The sequence below is a fragment of the Diplotaxodon limnothrissa genome, linkage group LG9 (assembly GCF_057381915.1).
Source record: "Diplotaxodon limnothrissa isolate DT_005_m linkage group LG9, D_limnothrissa_male_GT1.1, whole genome shotgun sequence".
Taxonomy (NCBI): domain Eukaryota; kingdom Metazoa; phylum Chordata; class Actinopteri; order Cichliformes; family Cichlidae; genus Diplotaxodon; species Diplotaxodon limnothrissa.
This window is the reverse complement of record NC_140604.1, coordinates 3,442,357-3,461,956: the sequence shown is the minus strand read 5'-3', so window position 1 is coordinate 3,461,956 and position 19,600 is coordinate 3,442,357. Positions and strand designations below refer to the sequence as shown.

Here is a 19,600-nt window from a genome sequence, read left to right as displayed (position 1 = left end):
TCATCCCTCAAAAAAGGTAAAGTATTTTTCACATAAAATAATAACTATTGATTATGTTGCCTTCATAAAATTACATCGCCTATTATTAATCACATTTTTTTTTTACGTTACAGGAGTGTAGTACAAATTCATCCAACAAAAGTGACAGTAGTAATGCTACAAAAACTCTTTACCACAGCAGCCATTTTTTCCCCCATTGACCAGAAAGACTGGCAAGACCTTAAAAAAAAAAAAAAAAAAAGCCACACAGAAAGGGAGGCTTTTCAAAGGTATGCAGTGGACTAATGTGGTAGCCACTGGCATTAAGTCAGTACACCCATTTTGCAGTTTTGGATTTAAGAGGCATACCATCAACACCAGTCAGTCAAGGTCTAAGACGGCTGTATTCTCATGTAAGGCATACTGCCGTTTTAAGGATTGTCCAGTGACTGTGAAAGTGCAGGTTAAAGACGAAAAAACCCTGAAGGCTGATGTGCGCCACAAGACCTGTGCATGGACAGTCCAGAGATGTAATAACGGAAAAACTTGAAACAAAAGTCCTTAGCTGGATTCTCTAAATCAAATACCAGAACAAGTTTTCCAAGCAGGGTGTCAGGATGAGGCACCATCTAAAGATGTCTTGAAAAATATTGCCTGGTTCCACAGAAAATAAAAAACAGACCTCATTTAAATGAGATGGTCAGTCTGCAAATGTTAGTAGACAGACAGCGAGGACTTCCAAATGAAGTCCTTCAGAGAGTGCTCCTGCATCCAAAAGGGGATAATGCTGTGGTCCAAAAAAAACCAACCCCTTTCAGTGTTTTACCAGCGGTGCAAAGACGATGTAGTATATTTTGATGCAACAGGAAGCATTATCTCTAAAGATAATGCTTCTGCTACTCCGTACTATGTGTATGAAGTTATAGTGAGAAGTCCCTTCAAGCGATCATCACTTCTACCAACAGCAACATATGTAACGCGTGACCATACCACTGCTTCTGTTACATATTTTCTTCAAGCATTTCAAACAGAGCTTACCAGAATGGAAGCAGGGCAAACAAAAGGCCAGTAATGATCATATGTGGCTCACTGGTGCTTCTCCAGTCCATTGCTATTATATTCTGCAGAGCAAGTTTGGAAGACCTTTTGGAGCGATACTTCCAGGTTATCACAGGACAGTTAGACACAGACAACTTCAACATACACTGTAAAAAAAGTCAGTAAAATATACAGCAAAACACCGTCAAATTCCAACGGTAATGGAGCGTAAAACCAAAAACTTCCTTTTACTGTATTAAATAGATTGAATAACCGTTAATTGTGAGACTGGATAAAACTTTGTTTTTTACTGTAATAAAATGTTGAAATTATAAATATTTTCTGTGAAAACAAATAAATATGCATACATTTTACAATTACATATTGTAATGTTGAAAATGTCTGAAAAACTTAGATTTTACAGTATTATTTGAGTAAAACTACATCTTTTGGGGTTGTGCACATTGGAATTCACAGTATAAAGCTGTAGATTTTTAAGCAAACAAAAACATTCATTTTTACAGAAGCAAGATGTTAAAAAATAGGGTCCACCGTAATAATACAACCAGTAAATACCATTAAAAAAAAAAAAAAGCAAATATCAGCAGTGAAAGACAATAAAACTGATAGTAGAGCTGTGCGATAGAACGATAACGATATGTATCGCGATATAACTTTTTCGCAATAGACCTCGCCGCTCTTGTCCTCTTAAAAAAAAAAGAAAAAAAAAAAAGAACAGCCAATCCAAATTAAGTAGCGCAGAGCCGAACTAATCACAGCCGCAGCGTCACGTCACGTGACTTGTTACGTACAGCACAAGTGCCAAGCCGCACATGTGTATTTGTTTGGGAAGCAGCCAGCCACCGTACCACCCGGGTAATGGAGGAAATGAGTGTGCCGACTAGAAAAATCAACCGAGCGTGACCGAAGAGAAAACAGATGATGGTTCCAATGCCGGAGAGATTGTCGAACAGAAGAGCCAAAGAAGTTCCGTAGTGTGAAGGTATTTCGGCTATTTCAAGTCTGACAAAAAACAGAGTAGCGTGCACTGTAAATTGTGCCGAAAGCAAGTCTGGAAATACAACAAACTGGTGCATGCGCTACGTCCACACGTACCCGGGCATTCTTGAAAACACAGATCTTTCTATGCGTTTGCACCTTTCGTCCACACGTAAACGCCGTTTTTGGTCACTGAAAACAAAGATTTTTAAAAACTCAGTTTTTGCAATTACGTGTGGACTAGAAAAACGGAGAAAACGCAGCATCAAAGGTGTGCGCATTTTTTGACGTCACACTGTGCGCCACGTTATTGTTTCGGTGAAATGAATTTTTACAATACTGTTACTGTTAATTCTACTCTGCAGTGTTTACATGCTCACATATACACACAGTTACTGTCCCTCCACACATACGACTCGGTTCTGTTTCTATGCCCCAGCTTTGTTTACTTTTTCCCACCGAGGCTTCTAGACTTCTGATTGGCCAGCATTTCTGCACGGTTAGGAATCTAGCGCCACCTGCTGCTTTGGCATGTTCATAGCAGCGTTTTCCTTCATTTCTGCCTTTATGTGTGGACGGGATTATTTTTTAAAACGAAAACGGAAAATCTCAGTTTTCAAAAATACCCGTGTACGTGTGGACGTAGCCTCAGTGTCTGACTGGAAGCGCTAATTCGTCATTCGGCTTTTGTCAGACTAAAGTAACTGTTAAAACTGAAAAGCTCAGCTATACAACAAGGAGAGATTGAGAATTTCCTTTTAGTTCTCAGTTTATTTGATATTGACAAAAGTTAGTCAGTTTTGTCTGTTCTTCTGTAAAACAAACTAAGATTTATTTTTAGAATTAATATTTTGTTTCTAAGTGGAATTGACAGTTTAGTCTGTTTCGTTTGTTCTATTTTGAAACTTAAACGCTTTAGCGGCTGCCTTTTGGGTAGTTTGCAATATTTGCCTTTATTTATCTGAAAAAGTCTCATGTTCCTTAAGTACATCTACCCTGTTGAACTTATTATGGGAAATAAATATTTAAATCAAAACAAGCTGCTGATTATTTCACATTTTACTTGTGAGCAACGGCACATTTAAATCTTACAAATATAGTTATTTGGCTTATATCGTGATAGATATCGTTATCGCCTGAAATGAAAAAAAAAACATATCGTGATATGAAAAAATCTTGTATCGCCCAGCTATAACTGATAGTATTTTTTTATTTTAAAATTCAGATACTGATATACAGATTAAAAGTTAGGCCTGCAGTATATCATTGTTAACCTTCTGATAAAAAAAAAATCAACAGCAAAAGAAGATGTTAAAAATAAAGTTCATGGTTGTGAATAAAATTGATTTCAATAATCTTTTTTAATTATTATTTTAAAACAACTTTATGTTGTTGTGTTTCACGCCATATTATCAGACCACCTTAAGTGGGTCCGCCTTAAATTTTGAGTTTGTGTGATTGCTGTTGATTGGTAGCTAAACTGCTGGTAAACTGTGTACAGACGTTTTATGTTTGAATTGCAGAGAAAAAAAAAATCTGGTAGCAACATTGTGCAGTATGAGCGAACCATTTCACCAAAAAAAGGGGAAGCAAGGCAAGACGTGGCTGCAGCGGTCTGCAGACATGACTTCTGATCAAATTCGAACCTCCTCCTAAAGAAACAAAGAGCGACGTTACATTGCGGGATGACGTCACCTGAAAATGACCAATAGCGCGGCGCGCTGCTGAGCTGTGTGCCAACCGCTCTTTTTTTCCATGCAGGAGACTCAAGTTGGCTTCGCTAACGGACACAGTTTTGAACTCGTATATTAGCGCCATTTATTGCTGCTTGGACCACAGCATCTTCGGAATTTGTAGACATCCTGGCAGCTTACAATTAGTTCGAGGTGAGGTGAGTACATGCAACTTCAAGTTATCTCTGTTATAAAAATCCACCAGCCCAGCGTTTATAGATAATTTTAGCAGTTTGTTTTTTTATGAGTGAGGTTGTGAGTTGAGTTAGCATTACTGTCGCGAGGGAAGCATTGCTCTGGATTAGTTTCTGTATTTGGCGTGCTTAATTCGCTAGGGAGGAATTACCAAAGTACATGGAGTTATGTTAACCTGTAATTTCTGTGGTAAGGTAGTTCAGTCATCAAGGGGCTGCGTGCTTCATTGTAAACTGCATCGGAATGAGCCACGTTGTTTCTTTCGGTGTATTGAAGCAGGCTGCAAGCAGACATACACCAGGTACGGCGCGTTTAAGGCTCATTTTTACCGAAGACACTCTGCCCCCACCCATGTCACTGGTGTGGCGGTGGTTTCTTCGTTTACATGTGCAATGGCGATGTGTGAACGTCAGTGTCGGAACTCTAAAGAGTTAATAGCTCATCTGAAGAGCCATATTGTGGAAGGACACGTGGTCACTTGTCCAGTAAGAGGATGCACAAATACCTTTAGAGTTAAATCATCTTTTACTGCTCACATATCACGTAAACACAGAGAGTTTTCAGACAGCAGCATTGGTGATTTATATAGAGAGTCTGCATGTCAATCATCATCTGTTCCAACCACATCAGATGACTTTGTACCCTTGATTTCCGAGCCTGCTGCACAGTCTATTACAGATGAAGATAACATGGAAATGCCCCCTGAATTCTGTGATCTTTTTCTGAGAAACGTTTCACTATTCTACTTAAAATTGCAGGGTCAGTTTCTACTGCCTGCTTCAACCATACAGAACATTGTGGAGGAAATGCAGAACATACATGAGTTGGGACAGACATACAGTTTGGGTAAACTTGCATCACTGTTAAAAGATGACACATCATTATCAGAGGAGGACATCTGTCAAAAGCTATGATCTTTTTTCTGCATGTCATACCGGGCCATTGAGGACAGTGCACTCCAGAGCTCAGATCTTTAAAAAAGCCTTCAACTATGTGGAACCAAAGAAAATATTTTTAGGGAGAGATGAAAACAGAAAAGATAGGTTTGCCTATTATGTGCCTTTAAGAGAGACTTTGAGATGTCTGCTAGAGTCTGATCTGTGGCAGAAATCAGAAGAGCCCTCTACTGAGCCTCCTGCTGATGTTCTGTGTGACATAAGTGATAGTAAGCTGTTTAAATCAAATGATTTTTTTGGTCAAAACCCATCATGTCTCAAGCTAGTACTCTACCAGGATGCCTTTGAAGTCGCTAACCCTTTAGGCTCTGCAAGGACAAAACACAAGGTATTAGCTGTATATGCATCAGTGGCAAACTTGCCACTTCATGTACGCTCAGACACAGATCACATGTTTCTTGTCTTACTGTGCAGGGAGAAAGATTTTAAAGAGTTTGGTCATGCTAATGTGTTCTCTGAATTACTGGCAGACTTGATCGGTCTGACTCCGGGGAAGCTCCAGCCGTGCGCTTTTTCACGCCGTCTCACCCCTTCTGAAAAGAACTACGATGTGGGAGATAAGGAATTATTGGCCATCAAACTAGCCTTGGAAGAGTGGCGCCACTGGCTGGAGGGAGCTGAGCAACCATTTCTCATTTTAACAGACCATAAGAACTTAATCTCAGAACAGCCAAAAGGTTAAACTCCCGCCAGGCTCGCTGGTCTCTATTCTTCACCCGGTTTAACTTTACTCTCTCCTACCGCCTAGGCTCCCGCAACATCAAACCCGACGCTCTCTCCCATCAATACTCCCTGGATGCGGAATCATCGCCGCCAGCAACTGTCCTGCCCACTGCCTGTGGTGGGGGCCCTCACCTGGGAGATCCCGACCCAGGTACCGGGCCTCCTGGGCGACGTTTTGTTCCTGCCACCGCCCGTTGAGCCGTCATTCACTGGGGTCACACCACGCGATTTTCTTGCCACCCTGGCGTGAGTAGAACTATTAACCTTCTAAAACAGTTCTGGTGGAAATCTTTAATAAAAGGTGTCGACCTGCTCCACCTGTGCCCATAATAAACAGTCCACCAAACACCCAGCGGGCCTGCTCCACGCTCTCCCAACGCCACACCGTCCCTGGTCCCACATTTCTTTGGATTTCATAACCGGCCTCCCCAGCTCCTCAGGGAAGAGTGTAATTCTTACAATCTCTGATAGGTTTTCTAAAGCCGCACACTTCGTCCCTCTGGCAAAATTACCCTCTGCCGCTGAAACTGCTCAAGCCCTAGTGGATAATGTTTTCAGGTTCCACGGCATTCCCTCCGATATCGTTTCTGATCGGGGGCCACAGTTCACCTCGTGCATCTGGACAAACTTTTGTTCACACTTAGGAGCCAAGGTTAGCTTGAGCTCCGGCTTCCACCCACAGTCAAATGGCCAAGCTGAGTGGCTTAATCAAGAGCTGGAAGTTGCGCTGCATCACCTCGCGTAATCCCTCCACTTGGGCGTCCTATCTCTCCTGGGCAGAATACGCCCACAACTCCCTTACCTCCTCCGCTACAGGACTGTCACCGTTTGAAGCCTCCCTCGGATACCAGCCACCGCTTTTTCCCGAGAATGAGCGGAGAATGAGCGGAGCCAACTTGCGTCCCGCAAGTTGGCTCCGCGCTTCATCGGTCTATATAGAATAGAGGCTGTCATCAATCCGGCTGCTGTTAGTCTGAAACTTCCTGACTCCTGGCGCATACATCCCACGTTCCATGTCTCCCAGGTCAAACCGGTTCGACGTAGTCCTCTGTCTGTTTCTGTTGCAGTTTCCCCACGGTCCCGATTACGGTGCTCCTGGGCTCCACGCTCCTCGTTTCCCCCCCCCCCCGTGGCATGAGCCTTAGTTTTTCGTTTCCTTAACGTTGTTAAAAGATTCTTCAGTTCAATAAAAACTTGTACATAGTTCTGAGCTGCGGTGTGCTGAGTCTGCTTTGGGGTCCTGTTACCTGAATGCAATGCAATGAATACTTATAAGCCTCTACACTAACATGGTGGGTATTACCACTGTGTGTTTTTAACACAAAGATCTTCTTTAGTAATAAAAAGGTTGTACTTAGATGATATTTAACTTTATTTCAGACAGATATAGGTCATTCATCACTTAAACAGCACTTTGCTGAAGTAATTGCCAGTGCCCCCCTTGATGTGACTGGACCACCGAATGTGTACCATGCACCAGCATTCATTTCAAGTATTTCAAAATACTTTCTACCACATGCTACCTTGTGGTCAGGAATGCTGCTTGGTAGGTCTTGTTCTGATCAATCAACACGTATATGTAGTTCTTGAAGTGCTTTATTGATTAAAAATTCTGTTTTTCTTCAAGAGACCTTGGACGGCATGGGAAAGGCCCAGCGTACAGCTTTCTCAGTAAACTGTACAACCATGTGTCGCAGTTGATGAAGCAGGTAGAATAAGTTAACACACTAAATGAAACATTAAGCTGTATTGGGACAAAGTCTAAATGATGTAATTACCATTTTCAGAACTACACTGAAGACAATCAAACGCAAGGGATCATGGAAAAAAGTCAATGGGACCTGAAAATGATTTGTTTTGCACGAAGGCGTCTCACTAGACTAGATGACTTTGTGCAGATATATCAAAAGAAACATGATGCTCTTCTCCGAGAATATGGCGATGTAGGGAAACAAAGGAAGGAGGTGAGGTTTAAATAGGAGAAGTAAAAGTTCGGGACAGATTTTGTGCGTTTTTTTTTTCACAACGAAAGTCATTCGTACATATTTCTCAAATATGTAATGCATATTCTCATTCCCATTTGAAATTGTCAGTTTTTTGTGCATACTTACTCTAAAATGTCTTTGTTACTGTCGTTGTGACTATGTGTTATTTAAAAAAAACTTTTTCAGAACTGCATTGCAAGTGGTCAGAATGACATTTCTGATGTGATAAATCAAGGAGATTGTTTGAGTAACAACTGTAATTCAACAAAAGACAGGAAGCATTAAGCATTTTATGGTCCAATAAATGTGGGATTACAGTCAATGTCCTTGACATTTTGCATGTTTGTAATCTTTTGTAAATGAATATCTGATCTATAAATTATTTGTATTTATATCAAAATGATACTTTTCAGTCTTACTGAGTGGAGGCCGAGAAGTGGAAGAAAAAAAAAGTAGAAAGCAAGCACACCATTGGTTTTCTTGTGACATTACCAATAAGTTTGATGTGTCACATGGCCCTCTTCCTATTGAAAAAAAAAAAAAAAAAGTTGTATCCAAGATGGCCGACTTCTAAATGGCCGCCATGGTCACCACCCATCTTGAGGAGTTTGCCCCCTCACATATACTAATGTGCCACAAACAGGACTTTACAGTTTTTCTCAAATGTTAAAACACAAAAGCCAATCCTGTAACCCAAATGACCAGTAGTCTAAACACATTTACTAAATGTAGCCACCATATTCCAGTACCATAAACACGTCACATGAAGACACAATTCACAAAACACAACCCTCTGTACTCATAAATCCAAACACATTTTTCCTTGCTAAAACACATGTTGCAAAACAACTCTGCTCATATTCTCAAATGAAAGCCCATGTGATGCAAAATGCTTGCCACAGTCACCAATCTTTGAACACAGGGAACACACCTGGCGTCAGTCACTACACACAACGACTCAAAATTGAAGACACCTGTTGCTAATGATGTGACCCCACCTATAAAAGCATAGTTTGGGGAAGATGCCAAACAATCACAATGGATGAAGGCATTCGAGCGTGTGGAAGGAGAAGAGCTGCAGGCCAAAGAGGAAGAGGCTTTGAGATCAGAGGAGGAAGAGGTGAAGGCCTAAGAAGAAGAGGAGTTCGGAGTAGAGGAGGAAGAGAAGGAGGCCAACAAGAGAGAGGAGAAGGTCCAGGTGGGAGAAGAAGACAACCTCGCACCATCATAACAGATGATATGCGAGCAACAGTAATTGATCATGTCATTGTCCATGGCATGACAATGGCTGAAGCGGGACGAAGAGTACATCCAAACCTGAGTAGGTTCACCGTGGCCACCATTATCAAGGCATTTAGACAACACAACAGGTATAGTACGCTATTGCTTTCTTTGTCACACTACAGTTTTACAGGCCTGTGAAAGTGGTCTGTTACTTTACATGTAGTTTTACATATAAATCAGTCAATTGACAACACATGTTTCTTTCTTTAGAGCTGAAAGAATGCCACATAGAGGTGGGAGGGTTGCCATATTCACAGCGGCACAAGAAACCCTCATTGCAGATATGGTCCATGAGAACAACTGCATTAGACTCCGAGAGATCAGAGACAAAGTCATTGCAGATAATGTAAACTTTGAGAACATTGATGCTGTCAGCGTGTCCACAATAGACCGAGTTCTCCGGCACCAACAGATGAGGATGAAACAGGTCTACAGGGTTCCCTTTGAGCGCAACTCTGCGCGACACATAGAACGTTACGAGTATGTGCAAGTACGTATACATCCATGTCCACAGTACAGTTAGTGGACATACTGTGTTGCTTAGTGGCCTACATTACTTCTGGACAATACTGCGCTACCTGATTGACCGTTCTGAACACCTGTACGCTTTTCCATGTTCACAGAGGATAATGCAGTTGGACGCGATGGCCAGACCTCATGAGTACCTCTTCCTGGATGAGGCTGGCTTCAACCTCCAGAAACGAAGGCGAAGAGGCCGTAACATCATTGGCCAAAGAGCCATCACTGAGGTTCCTGGCCAACGGGGGGGTAATATTACTCTTTGTGCAGCTATGGGTACGGAGGGGCTTGTCCACCGGCATGCTGTCCTTGGGTCTTACAACACCCAACGTCTCCTCACCTTCCTAGAGGAGCTAAAAGACATCCTCCTGGACCGTCAACAACACCATCCTAGGCTAGCACATCACATGTATGTGATCATTTGGGACAACGTCCGCTTCCACAAAACACACCAAATCAGAGAGTGGTTCACCACCAACAGTGACCACTTTTTAAACATCTGTCTGCCACCCTACTCCCCTTTCCTGAACCCTATAGAGGAGTTCTTCTCATCATGGAGATGGAAGGTGTATGACAGACAGCCATACACAAGAGAGAACCTCGTACGGGCAATCCGGTTGTTCAGTGATGACGCGACGAATCCTACTTCCGGGTCTAAAGTAGTCTGCGTTTAATATGGCTTTTGTGTTGTTAACATGTTTAATGTTATGTATTTTCTTCTATTTGATCTCAAAAAGCTCCTAAAACAGTCAGTGATCACTGTTGACCTCCCTCGGCTTTTATTACCGCTAATCATTTATTTAAGCTCAGTTTTAAAACCTTAGGATGTAACTACAGCCCAGCACATGCAGCAGTATATGAATGACTAACCTCGTATTGTGGATGGATTATCTCAGTTGTTCTCCTGGCTGAAGTTTGGTCCCTTTACAGCATCCTGCCATGCGATTACATTTGTTCCTGACCACCGAGAACACTCACGGTAACTTTTATCGAGTGGAAAAAAGTTAGCTTGTTTATATTATGCTAACATAGCTGTGTCGCTAGCGGTCACGTAGCACATCATTATATACCAGCTAGCCCAACTTCAGTAATCCTACAAACGTCACTGCTGTTTAGTTTTCTGTCTTCATTTATGTTGGAAGTGATAACAGAGCTGTACGTTTTAATTTGTTTCCAAAACCCCGCAGTCAGGACATGCTATATTGTATTTAGATAGAAGCTAGCGAGCTAACTCCCTGCTAACTTCTAACTCCGTTAAATGTCATAAATTCCGTTTTCATGGATGCCTGGATGTTAAACTCAATTGTTACACCTGGTAGAGCAGAAGGCTGATCATTTTATTAAAGATGAAAGACTTTAGACAGTTTTTCAACTCTCAGTAATGCCACAGTGATCGTTTGATATATGGACCTGCAGCAGAGTTTAGACCCAGACACGGCTAGTGACGTCAGACTGAACAACCGGATGGAGCTGGCCTGTGCTGACATCCCAGTGGAGAAGGGTCTGGCTGCAGCCACTGTGGAGCTCCACAGTAGCCGGAAACACGTGACCTCCACAGTAGCCGGAAGCACGTGACCTCCACAGTAGCCGTAAACACGCATGGATACCGTGGAAGTCTTGCAAGTTGATCGCAAAGGTTGGTTAAGTCTTTCTTAAATAAATTTGCCGTTAGTGATTTCATAATTCTAGGAATCGTCTAGTTTTCTTACAATGATCATGTTGCCACTTTTTTTGCGTTACAACAACATTCCTCCTTATTTTAATGTTTTTCATCGTGCTCCATGGCAGAGAAACACACAGATATGCTTTTTCCTGGGCCTGGTTTAAGTAAGAGAGCTGGATTAACGGCTTCTGTGGGCGAGAAGAAGCAAAAACCACATTTTGCATTAGAGTATGATTTATTGTTGGCGTCAGAGATGCAAAATAACGAATACTTCAATACTGTACTTAAGTAGAATTTTCTGGTATCTTTACTTTACTGCTGTACTTTTTTGTGCCTACTGTATACTTCTTTATACTTCTACTTCTCACATTTTAGCACGCGTATCTGTACTTTGTAATCCGTACATTTGTAAATCAGCCCCCCGCACGCGTGCTTTGGACGTAAGATTACTTCAAAATTTTGTACATAAATTATATTTTAGACCCTGTACTTCTTACTTCCACTTGACTAAAAAGTCGAGTCAGTGCTTTTTAAACAGAGGTATCTAAACTGTAGTAAGGAACGTGTGTACTTGTGACACCTTTGGTTAGCGTCACTGTAAATTTCGTCACAGATTTATATATTTCTCAATACTTCTATTCGTTATTCTTTTCTGTACAGCTTTTTTATTGCCCAGATTTTAGTTAGCCTCTGTTCAATTGACTGTTATGTCAATAGAAACATGTCTCACAAATTAAAGTGTCTTGTAAAATACTTGTGGGGTTTTTTTTTTCAATAATTTTCTTCCCAAATCTATTACATGCCAACTGTAAATTGTTATTTCTGCTAAAACCTTAACTTAAATGTATATATGGTGTTTATCTGTTTCTCTCTCTGTTTTAGATGCACACATCAATCTGGAATTCGGGCTTAAAGCCAGAACTGCAGGAATGCAACACGTGTTGCAGAGGACTCTTTCACTGCCCTCTGTGCCCCACTTTCAGCCCTACTGTCAGGGCAAAGATTGAGGAGCATCTAAGTGTGCATATAAAAAAATGCTTTGACTTTCAAAGGTATGTTTGTATTAAATATACTTTATAGTTATAAATATGCACTTTTTTAAGCACTTCTGCAGTATCTTTGACTTAAAAGTTGCTGTTGATATTGTACAGTTCAGTGCATTCATCTGCAACAAAAATAGTGTTTTTATAAAATATTTTTATTTACTTTTCACCACTTTTCTTGACATAACTTTTGTGATCCATACCATTTTGCTTTCATTATTGAGGTTGGCTTGGATGTTTTTGTTAACATGTACAATCTGATTGCATTCTATACAACTACATTTAAATTACATCTGTTTGTTTGTTTGTTTTTTTTCTCTTATAGATAAAATGATATGCCGGTGCAGGCTGCCTTGTAGGACAACAGGACACTTTCACTGCCCTGTCTGTAAGATTACAATCATACGGCGTGGGGATATGGCAAGGCATTTATTGTCTTGTCAGCATTCTTCAATGCCAAGTCAGCCACCATTATCAGGACTGCTCCCCGCTGAACTCTCCGAGGAGACCCGTATTCCTCTGGCAGTACTCTTCGAGGAGCCCCGTCTCCCCCCCAAGCTTTTGTCTTCGGTATCTGAACCATTTTCTGAGTCTTTGTTAGAACATTCATATGCGCTACCCTCTGTGTTCAATAAAACTGCAGCTGATGGAAAGTCCATGAAAATGACATGCCCTCACTGTGGCCTTACTCTTCGTAGCTCTGGCAAGCTATTTGCACACTGGAGAGAGGAAGCCAAAGCTGTGCTTGAAGGACAACACGTGCCCATTTTCAGACTGAAAAAGCGCAAGTTCCAGGAAGTCAGTCAGGTCAGTATTCACTCTAAACAGTAGTGTAATTACATGGTTAGTGAAATTTGAATAACTGTTAAACTGTTCTGCAACAGAGAAATAACTGTTTTTATCCCCGTTTGCCTGACACAGGAGCCAGCAGTTGTTGAAGATCTGCGTCCTGCTGTGCACTGGGCTGTCCAAAATGCACCTTTCTGTGGACCTGTAACAATGCCCAAATATCTGTCCTTAAATCAAGGGGACCAGCAGAGGGTCTTAATAGACATGTCAGAGGAAGAAGACACTGGAGCAAGGGACTTGTTCCTCTTTGTTTTTCCAGTTTGCAAAGGACATGGAGCTCTTTTTGAAAGCATGTGCTGATGAGCAGGGACTAAGGGTCAGTGCTATGTTTGACATGTAATGGACAAATGAAGGCACTGGCTGTGTTTGTTTAATATGTTGTTGTTTTTTGTTTTGTTTTTGCATAGTACAAAATTCCAATTAAACTTATTTCAAAATGTTGTTCACTTGATTCTGTGTCCATACTTATAATAAAGGATTACAGTGAAACAGCATTAAATGTAACAGCATTTTTTTTTTTTTTAAACTTGTAATTTCAAAATAAAAAGCTTATTGTTGATATTAACAGTAAAGAATTGTAATCAATAATATTATACATTTTAAACATTAACACTCTGGGCTCTATCCTGGCCATTTGTGGACACTTCACTTATTCTTTTTTTTGACTACTGCAGTGGACCAAAAGAATGACACGGGTTTGATCTTAAGGATCTAATAGTTGTGTGTGTTGTGCATGACATTGCCACACAAATATGTATTTGCAAGATAGAGTAGAATAAATTATGACGCATGAAATATTACACAGGCTGCAGTGACTTTCTGTTGATACAGACTGAGCTTTGAGTTTCCCAGTCAAACTTAGCTTTGAAGCACCTGCTAAAAACACTTTTACTCTTGTACATTTCATAACAAGACACCATAGCAGAAATATTAACAAAATATATATTATTAAAAAATTCAAAGCTGCACATACAGCAACAAACACAGTTAGTAAATGTGTCCTGGAGTTTATGCAGGTGCAGAAAGTGCTGCTGCTGTAAGTCAGCCTAACAGCTTCCAGATCACTTATTTTTCTGGAAAGATGGTAGGAAGGGCATCACTGCTCATTTCTACAATCTCCCAGATCTTGGAATACAATCCCTTTGTACCATGAAACCACTTCGCAGTACTAGGAGTCCACTAAAACCTATAAAGAGAGTGATCCTGGAAGAAATGGGGCACACACTAGTAGTATGTAGTAGTAGTATTTATTTATTGTCATTGTCAAGAACAATGAAATTGCGTTTGGGGCTTCCATACAACCCAAAAAAAGAAAATAAATATGTACACTTGGGTTTTAAGGGGTATTTATTAACCCAGTGTGACTCCAATGCAATAAGACAATCCTTAGCAATAATGTTCGTAGAAATTCAGACAAAGACCTGAGAAACATGACAAAATACAACAATGCAACCCATTCAATATTATTGTACTGTGAGATATGATATCAGATATGATAGTTATCTATTTAAGAAAGAGGGGGGGGGGGCAGGAGGGGGAAGAGAATAAAGATATGATGCACCAATGCAGACCAGTTCATTGCTATTAAGAAGTTGGATATGGTTATTGTCCGTGAGAGGGGGGCAGAGAGTTCAGGAGCCTCACAGCCTGTGGATACAGGCTGTTGGCCAGTCTGGATGTTCTGGCCTGTATAGACCTGTACCTTCTCCCTGAGGGCAGCAGATGGAAAAGGTGGCGCGCAGGGTGATGTTGGTCCCGCAGGATACTGTGCACCCTCCTCAGACAGCGAGTGGGGAAGATATTACTAATCTCTGGCAGACTTGTTCCAATAATTCTGCCAGCTTCTTTCACCACCCGCTGGAGTGCTTGCTGATCGGCCTTGGTGCAGCTGGGGAACCATACTAGAAATCCATACATCAGAACGCTGCTGATGGCACAGTTGTAGAAGTTCAACATCAGAGATCTGGGAATGTGTGCGCTCCGCAGTCTCCTCAGGTAGTAGAGGCGCTGTTGGGCCTTCCGTGCAACTGAGGTGATATGGTTGCCCCAGGACAGGTCCTCGGTCACAGTTACCCCCAAGAATTTAAAACTGCTCACCCTCTCCACCGCCTCACTGCCAATGAAGAGAGGCAGATGGTTGTTATGACCCCTCTTCCGGAAATCTACAATGATCTCCTTGGTCTTTTTGGTGTTTAAGACCAAGTTATTGTCGTGGCACCATGACTCTAGTTGTTGCACCTCTGTCCTATAGTTTGTCTCATCATTGTTGGATATAAGTCCGAGCACTGTAGTGTCATCTGCAAACTTAACAATGAGATTGGACGCGCAGGAGGAAATACAGTCATGGGTGAAGAGAGTGTATAGCAGAGGGCTCAGAACACACCCCTGAGGGGCACCGGTGTTGACCACAAGGGTGGAGGAGGTGTTCTTACCCACTCTGACACTCTGTCTACGGTTAGTGAGGAAGTCCACAATCCAGTTGCACAGAGAGGAGTTAAGTCCCAGTTGGTGGAGTTTGGGACGGAGTTTGTATGGCCGGATGGTATTAAAAGCCGAGCTGTAGTCTACAAAGAGGAGCCGTGCATAGGTGTTCCTGTGTTCCAAGTGCTTCAGTAATGTGTGCAGCACTGTGGCGATCGCATCCTCGGTTGACCGGTTCTCCCTGTATGCAAACTGGTGCGAGTCCAGGGATGGTGGAAAAGCAGCTCTGATGTGTTTAATGACCAGTCTCTCCAGGCATTTGGCGGGAATGGGGGTGAGTGCCACAGGTCTGAAATCGTTCAGACATGTGACATTTGACTGTTTTGGGATGGGAACGATGGTTGCTGCTTTGAAACAGGATGGTACCAGTGAACAGGACAACGAGGTGTTATATATAGAGGTGAAGACGTCCGCCAGGTCCGCAGCACAGTCTTTTAGCACCCGGCCCAGCACTCCATCTGGCCCGGCCGCCTTCCTGGTGTTAATGCTCCGGAACACACGCCTCAGCTCATGAGTGCTCAGGACTGGAGCAGGATCGGTTGAGGGGAGAGGGGACAGGACAGGGTCGGTGTTCTCCCTATCAAAACGGGCATAAAAGAGATTTAGATCCTCAGCCAGAGTAGAACTGTCGGCTGAGGGTGATGGTGTTCTTCTTTTGTAGTCCGTGATAGCCCTGATGCCCTCCCAGACCTGCCTTGGGTTTGTGTTGTTCTCAAACCTGGCCTCGATACGCCTCCTGTGCTGCTGCTTGGCAGTCTTGATGCCTCTTCTCAGGTTGGCCCTGGCAGCACTGTATGCCTCCTGGTCCCCGGATTTGAAAGCGTTGTTCCTTGTTCGAATAAGTTGTTGAACTCCGTGTGTCATCCAGGGTGGATTATTAGGGAACACACGGAATCGTTTCCAAGTTGTTACATTGTCCACACAGAAACAGATGTAGTCCAAGACAGTGGAGGTGTAACTGTCCAATGCGACACGATTGTCAGTGTCCTGCACCTTGAATACATCCCAGTCTGTGCAGTGGAAACAGTCCTGAAGCATCAGAATAGCATCCTGCGGCCATGTTCTCACGGTTTTAGTGACCTCAACAATTGCAAGACAGCCTTTTCCCCGATGCTCAGATGGGGAAAAAAAGGAAGTTTCATGAAAACATTAGTACTTTATCACCGTTTTATCTGAAAAGTTAATGGTAATATATAACCTAACTGGCTATAAAGAGTAAAAAAAATTAGATACAATTTTGATTTTGATGAAAAGGACTGGTGCTATTTTAAAGAGTCACGTCGGTAAAAGTAGAAATTTTTTTTAAGAAATATACATTTTATAGCATTTTGTGAACATACACAAAAAGTGGCCATTTTTGGCAACAAACAAGCTGAGAGTTTTATATTTTTTGCTCTCCTTGAACAAAAATAATAGTGCATAATGTAACCAACACAACCATTTGATGTAACCAAGATGGCGCCGCGGATGGTCGCCCTGGTGCTCCAGTGCGTTACTTTTGTTTTGTTTTTGTGCATTTCTTCTGTGTCTGGGCACTCCTCTGGATATTCGTACACCAGAGAAGAGCTCCTTAACTACAGGACTACAACGCCTGTGGATTTATTTCCAATATTTGTCGCATCTGCGGCAGATTTACTGCTGTCTCTGATCAGGAAAGCGAGCCGGCGCACTCGTGCGTTTGAGGAGACGCGGACTGCGAACCGCTCTTCCTTTCTAATGTACGCTCACTCGGGAATAAGATTGACGAACTGGCCCTGATGAGAAGCATGAACAGAGACTTTGCCTCCTCCTGTGTCTTATGTTTTACGGAGTCGTGGCTCAGTGAGAACATCCCAGACTGCGCGCTCAAACTGGAGGGCTTCCATCTGCTGCGCGCGGACCGGCAGGCCGCTCTCTCCGGTAAGTCCAAAGGTGGAGGTCTCTGCTTCTACATCAATAGTGGCTGGTGCACAGATGTGACAGTGATTGCTCAGCACTGCTCTTCCTCTCTGGAATATCTTTTTATCCACTGCAAACCGTTTTATTCTCCGCGGGAGTTTGCTTCATTCATCCTGGCCGCTGTTTACATCCCGCCAGACGCAGATGCGCAGGCAGCTCAGTGCACACTCGCGGAGCAGATTCTCCACACGGAGCGGACATTCCCGGACTCTCTCATCATTGCTCTTGGGGACTTTAACAAAGCCAATCTGAGCCATGAGCTTCCAAAATACAAGCAGTATATTAAATGCCCGACCAGAGAGGAGAGGACATTGGACCACTGTTACAGCACGATCAGCGGGGCCTATCGCGCGGTGCCCCGCGCTTCACTCGGACTTTCTGACCACGTCATGATCCACCTAATCCCCGCGTACAGACAGAGGCTGAAGCTCTCCAAACCTGTCGTGAGGACTAAAAAACTGTGGAGCAACGAGGCTGTGGAGGAGCTTCGCACGTGTTTGGAGTCTACAGACTGGGACACAATGAAGGCTGCTTCTAACAGCTTGGACGAGTTTACGGACACTGTCACCTCCTATATCCACTTCTGTGAGGACAGCATTGTGCCATCACGCACCAGGGTGATTTATAACAATGACAAACCCTGGTTTACTCCTAAACTCAAAAAGCTGTGGCTGGAAAAGAGAAAGGCGTTCAGAAGCGGAGACAGGGACTGCTACAGAGAGACCAAGTACAGGTTCACTAAAGAAGTGGACATTGCTAAACATCAGCACTCTGAGAAGATGCAGCAGCAGATCTCAGAGAATGACTCGGCCACTGTGTGGAAAGGTTTTAGGAATATCACAAACTACAAGCCTAAAACCCCCCACTCCACTGATGACTTGCTCTTGGCCAACACCCTTAACGACTTCTACTGTCGTTTTGACGAGCCATCACGCAGCCTTCACACCTCCAACGGCCCCAACAATAGAGACACTTTGGACACTAATTCCCCCACCTCTCCCCCCTCCATAGAGCCATCACCACCTTCAAACCGTTCACCTACAACACCCCCCTCCTCACCCCACACAAAAGAGGATTTCACACCACCTCCTCCCACCACAACTCTTCATATTCATGAAGCAGATGTGAGGAAGCAGTTTAAGAACCTGAATGCTCGGAAAGCTCCCGGCCCAGACGGCGTGTCTCCTGCCACCCTCAGACACTGTGCAAACGAGCTGGCCCCAGTGTTTTCTGGCATTTTCAACTCCTCACTGCAGGCATGTCATGTGCCTGCCTGCTTCAAGTCCTCCACCATAATCCCTGTCCCCAAGAAACCTAGGATCACTGGACTAAATGACTACAGACCCGTGGCTCTGACATCTGTGGTCATGAAGTCCTTTGAGCGCCTAGTTCTCTCCCATCTCAGGACCCTCACGGGCCTCCTCCTGGACCCCCTGCAGTTTGCATATAGAGCCAACAGGTCTGTAGACGACGCCATCAACATGGCCCTACACTTCATCCTGCAGCATCTGGACTCCCCAGGAACCTACGCCAGGATCCTGTTTGTGGACTTCAGCTCTGCCTTCAACACCATCCTTCCAGACCATCTCCGAGACAAGCTTTCCCAGATGAATGTGCCTGATCCCATCTGCCGGTGGATCACTGACTTCCTGACGGACAGGAAGCAGCATGTGAGGCTGGGAAAGAATGTCTCGGACTCCCGGACCATCAGCACCGGCTCCCCTCAGGGCTGTGTTCTTTCTCCTCTGCTCTTCTCCCTGTACACCAACTGCTGTACCTCCACCCACCAGTCTGTCAAGCTAATCAAGTTTGCAGATGACACCACCGTTATTGGACTCATCTCGGACGGGGACGAGTCTGCCTACAGGAGGGAGGTTGAACGTCTGGTGTCCTGGTGCAGCCACAACAACCTGGTGCTGAATGCCCAGAAGACAGTGGAGATTATTGTGGACTTCAGGAAGCACACAGCCCCACTCCCCCCAAATCATCCTGACTGACACCCCCATCACCTCTGTGGACTCGTTCCGCTTCCTGGGTACCACCATCACCCAGGACCTGAAGTGGGAGCCCACCATCACCTCCGTCATCAAGAAAGCCCAGCAGAGGATGTACTTCCTGAGGCAGCTGAAGAAATTCAATCTGCCAACACGGACGATGATGCAGTTCTACACTGCAATCATTGAGTCCATCCTCACCTCCTCCATCACCGTGTGGT

General features: G+C 43.4%; 3 pseudogenes; all 3 read left to right on the top strand.

Annotated features, from left to right (window-relative positions):
- Window positions 1-271: 271 nt before the first annotated feature.
- Window positions 272-5,821, top strand: LOC146624993 (uncharacterized; annotated as a pseudogene).
- A 488-nt stretch (window positions 5,822-6,309) lies between these two features.
- LOC146624992 (uncharacterized) lies at window positions 6,310-9,108 on the top strand (annotated as a pseudogene).
- A 67-nt stretch (window positions 9,109-9,175) lies between these two features.
- Window positions 9,176-9,985, top strand: LOC146624991 (uncharacterized; annotated as a pseudogene).
- The last annotated feature ends 9,615 nt before the right edge of the window (window positions 9,986-19,600 follow it).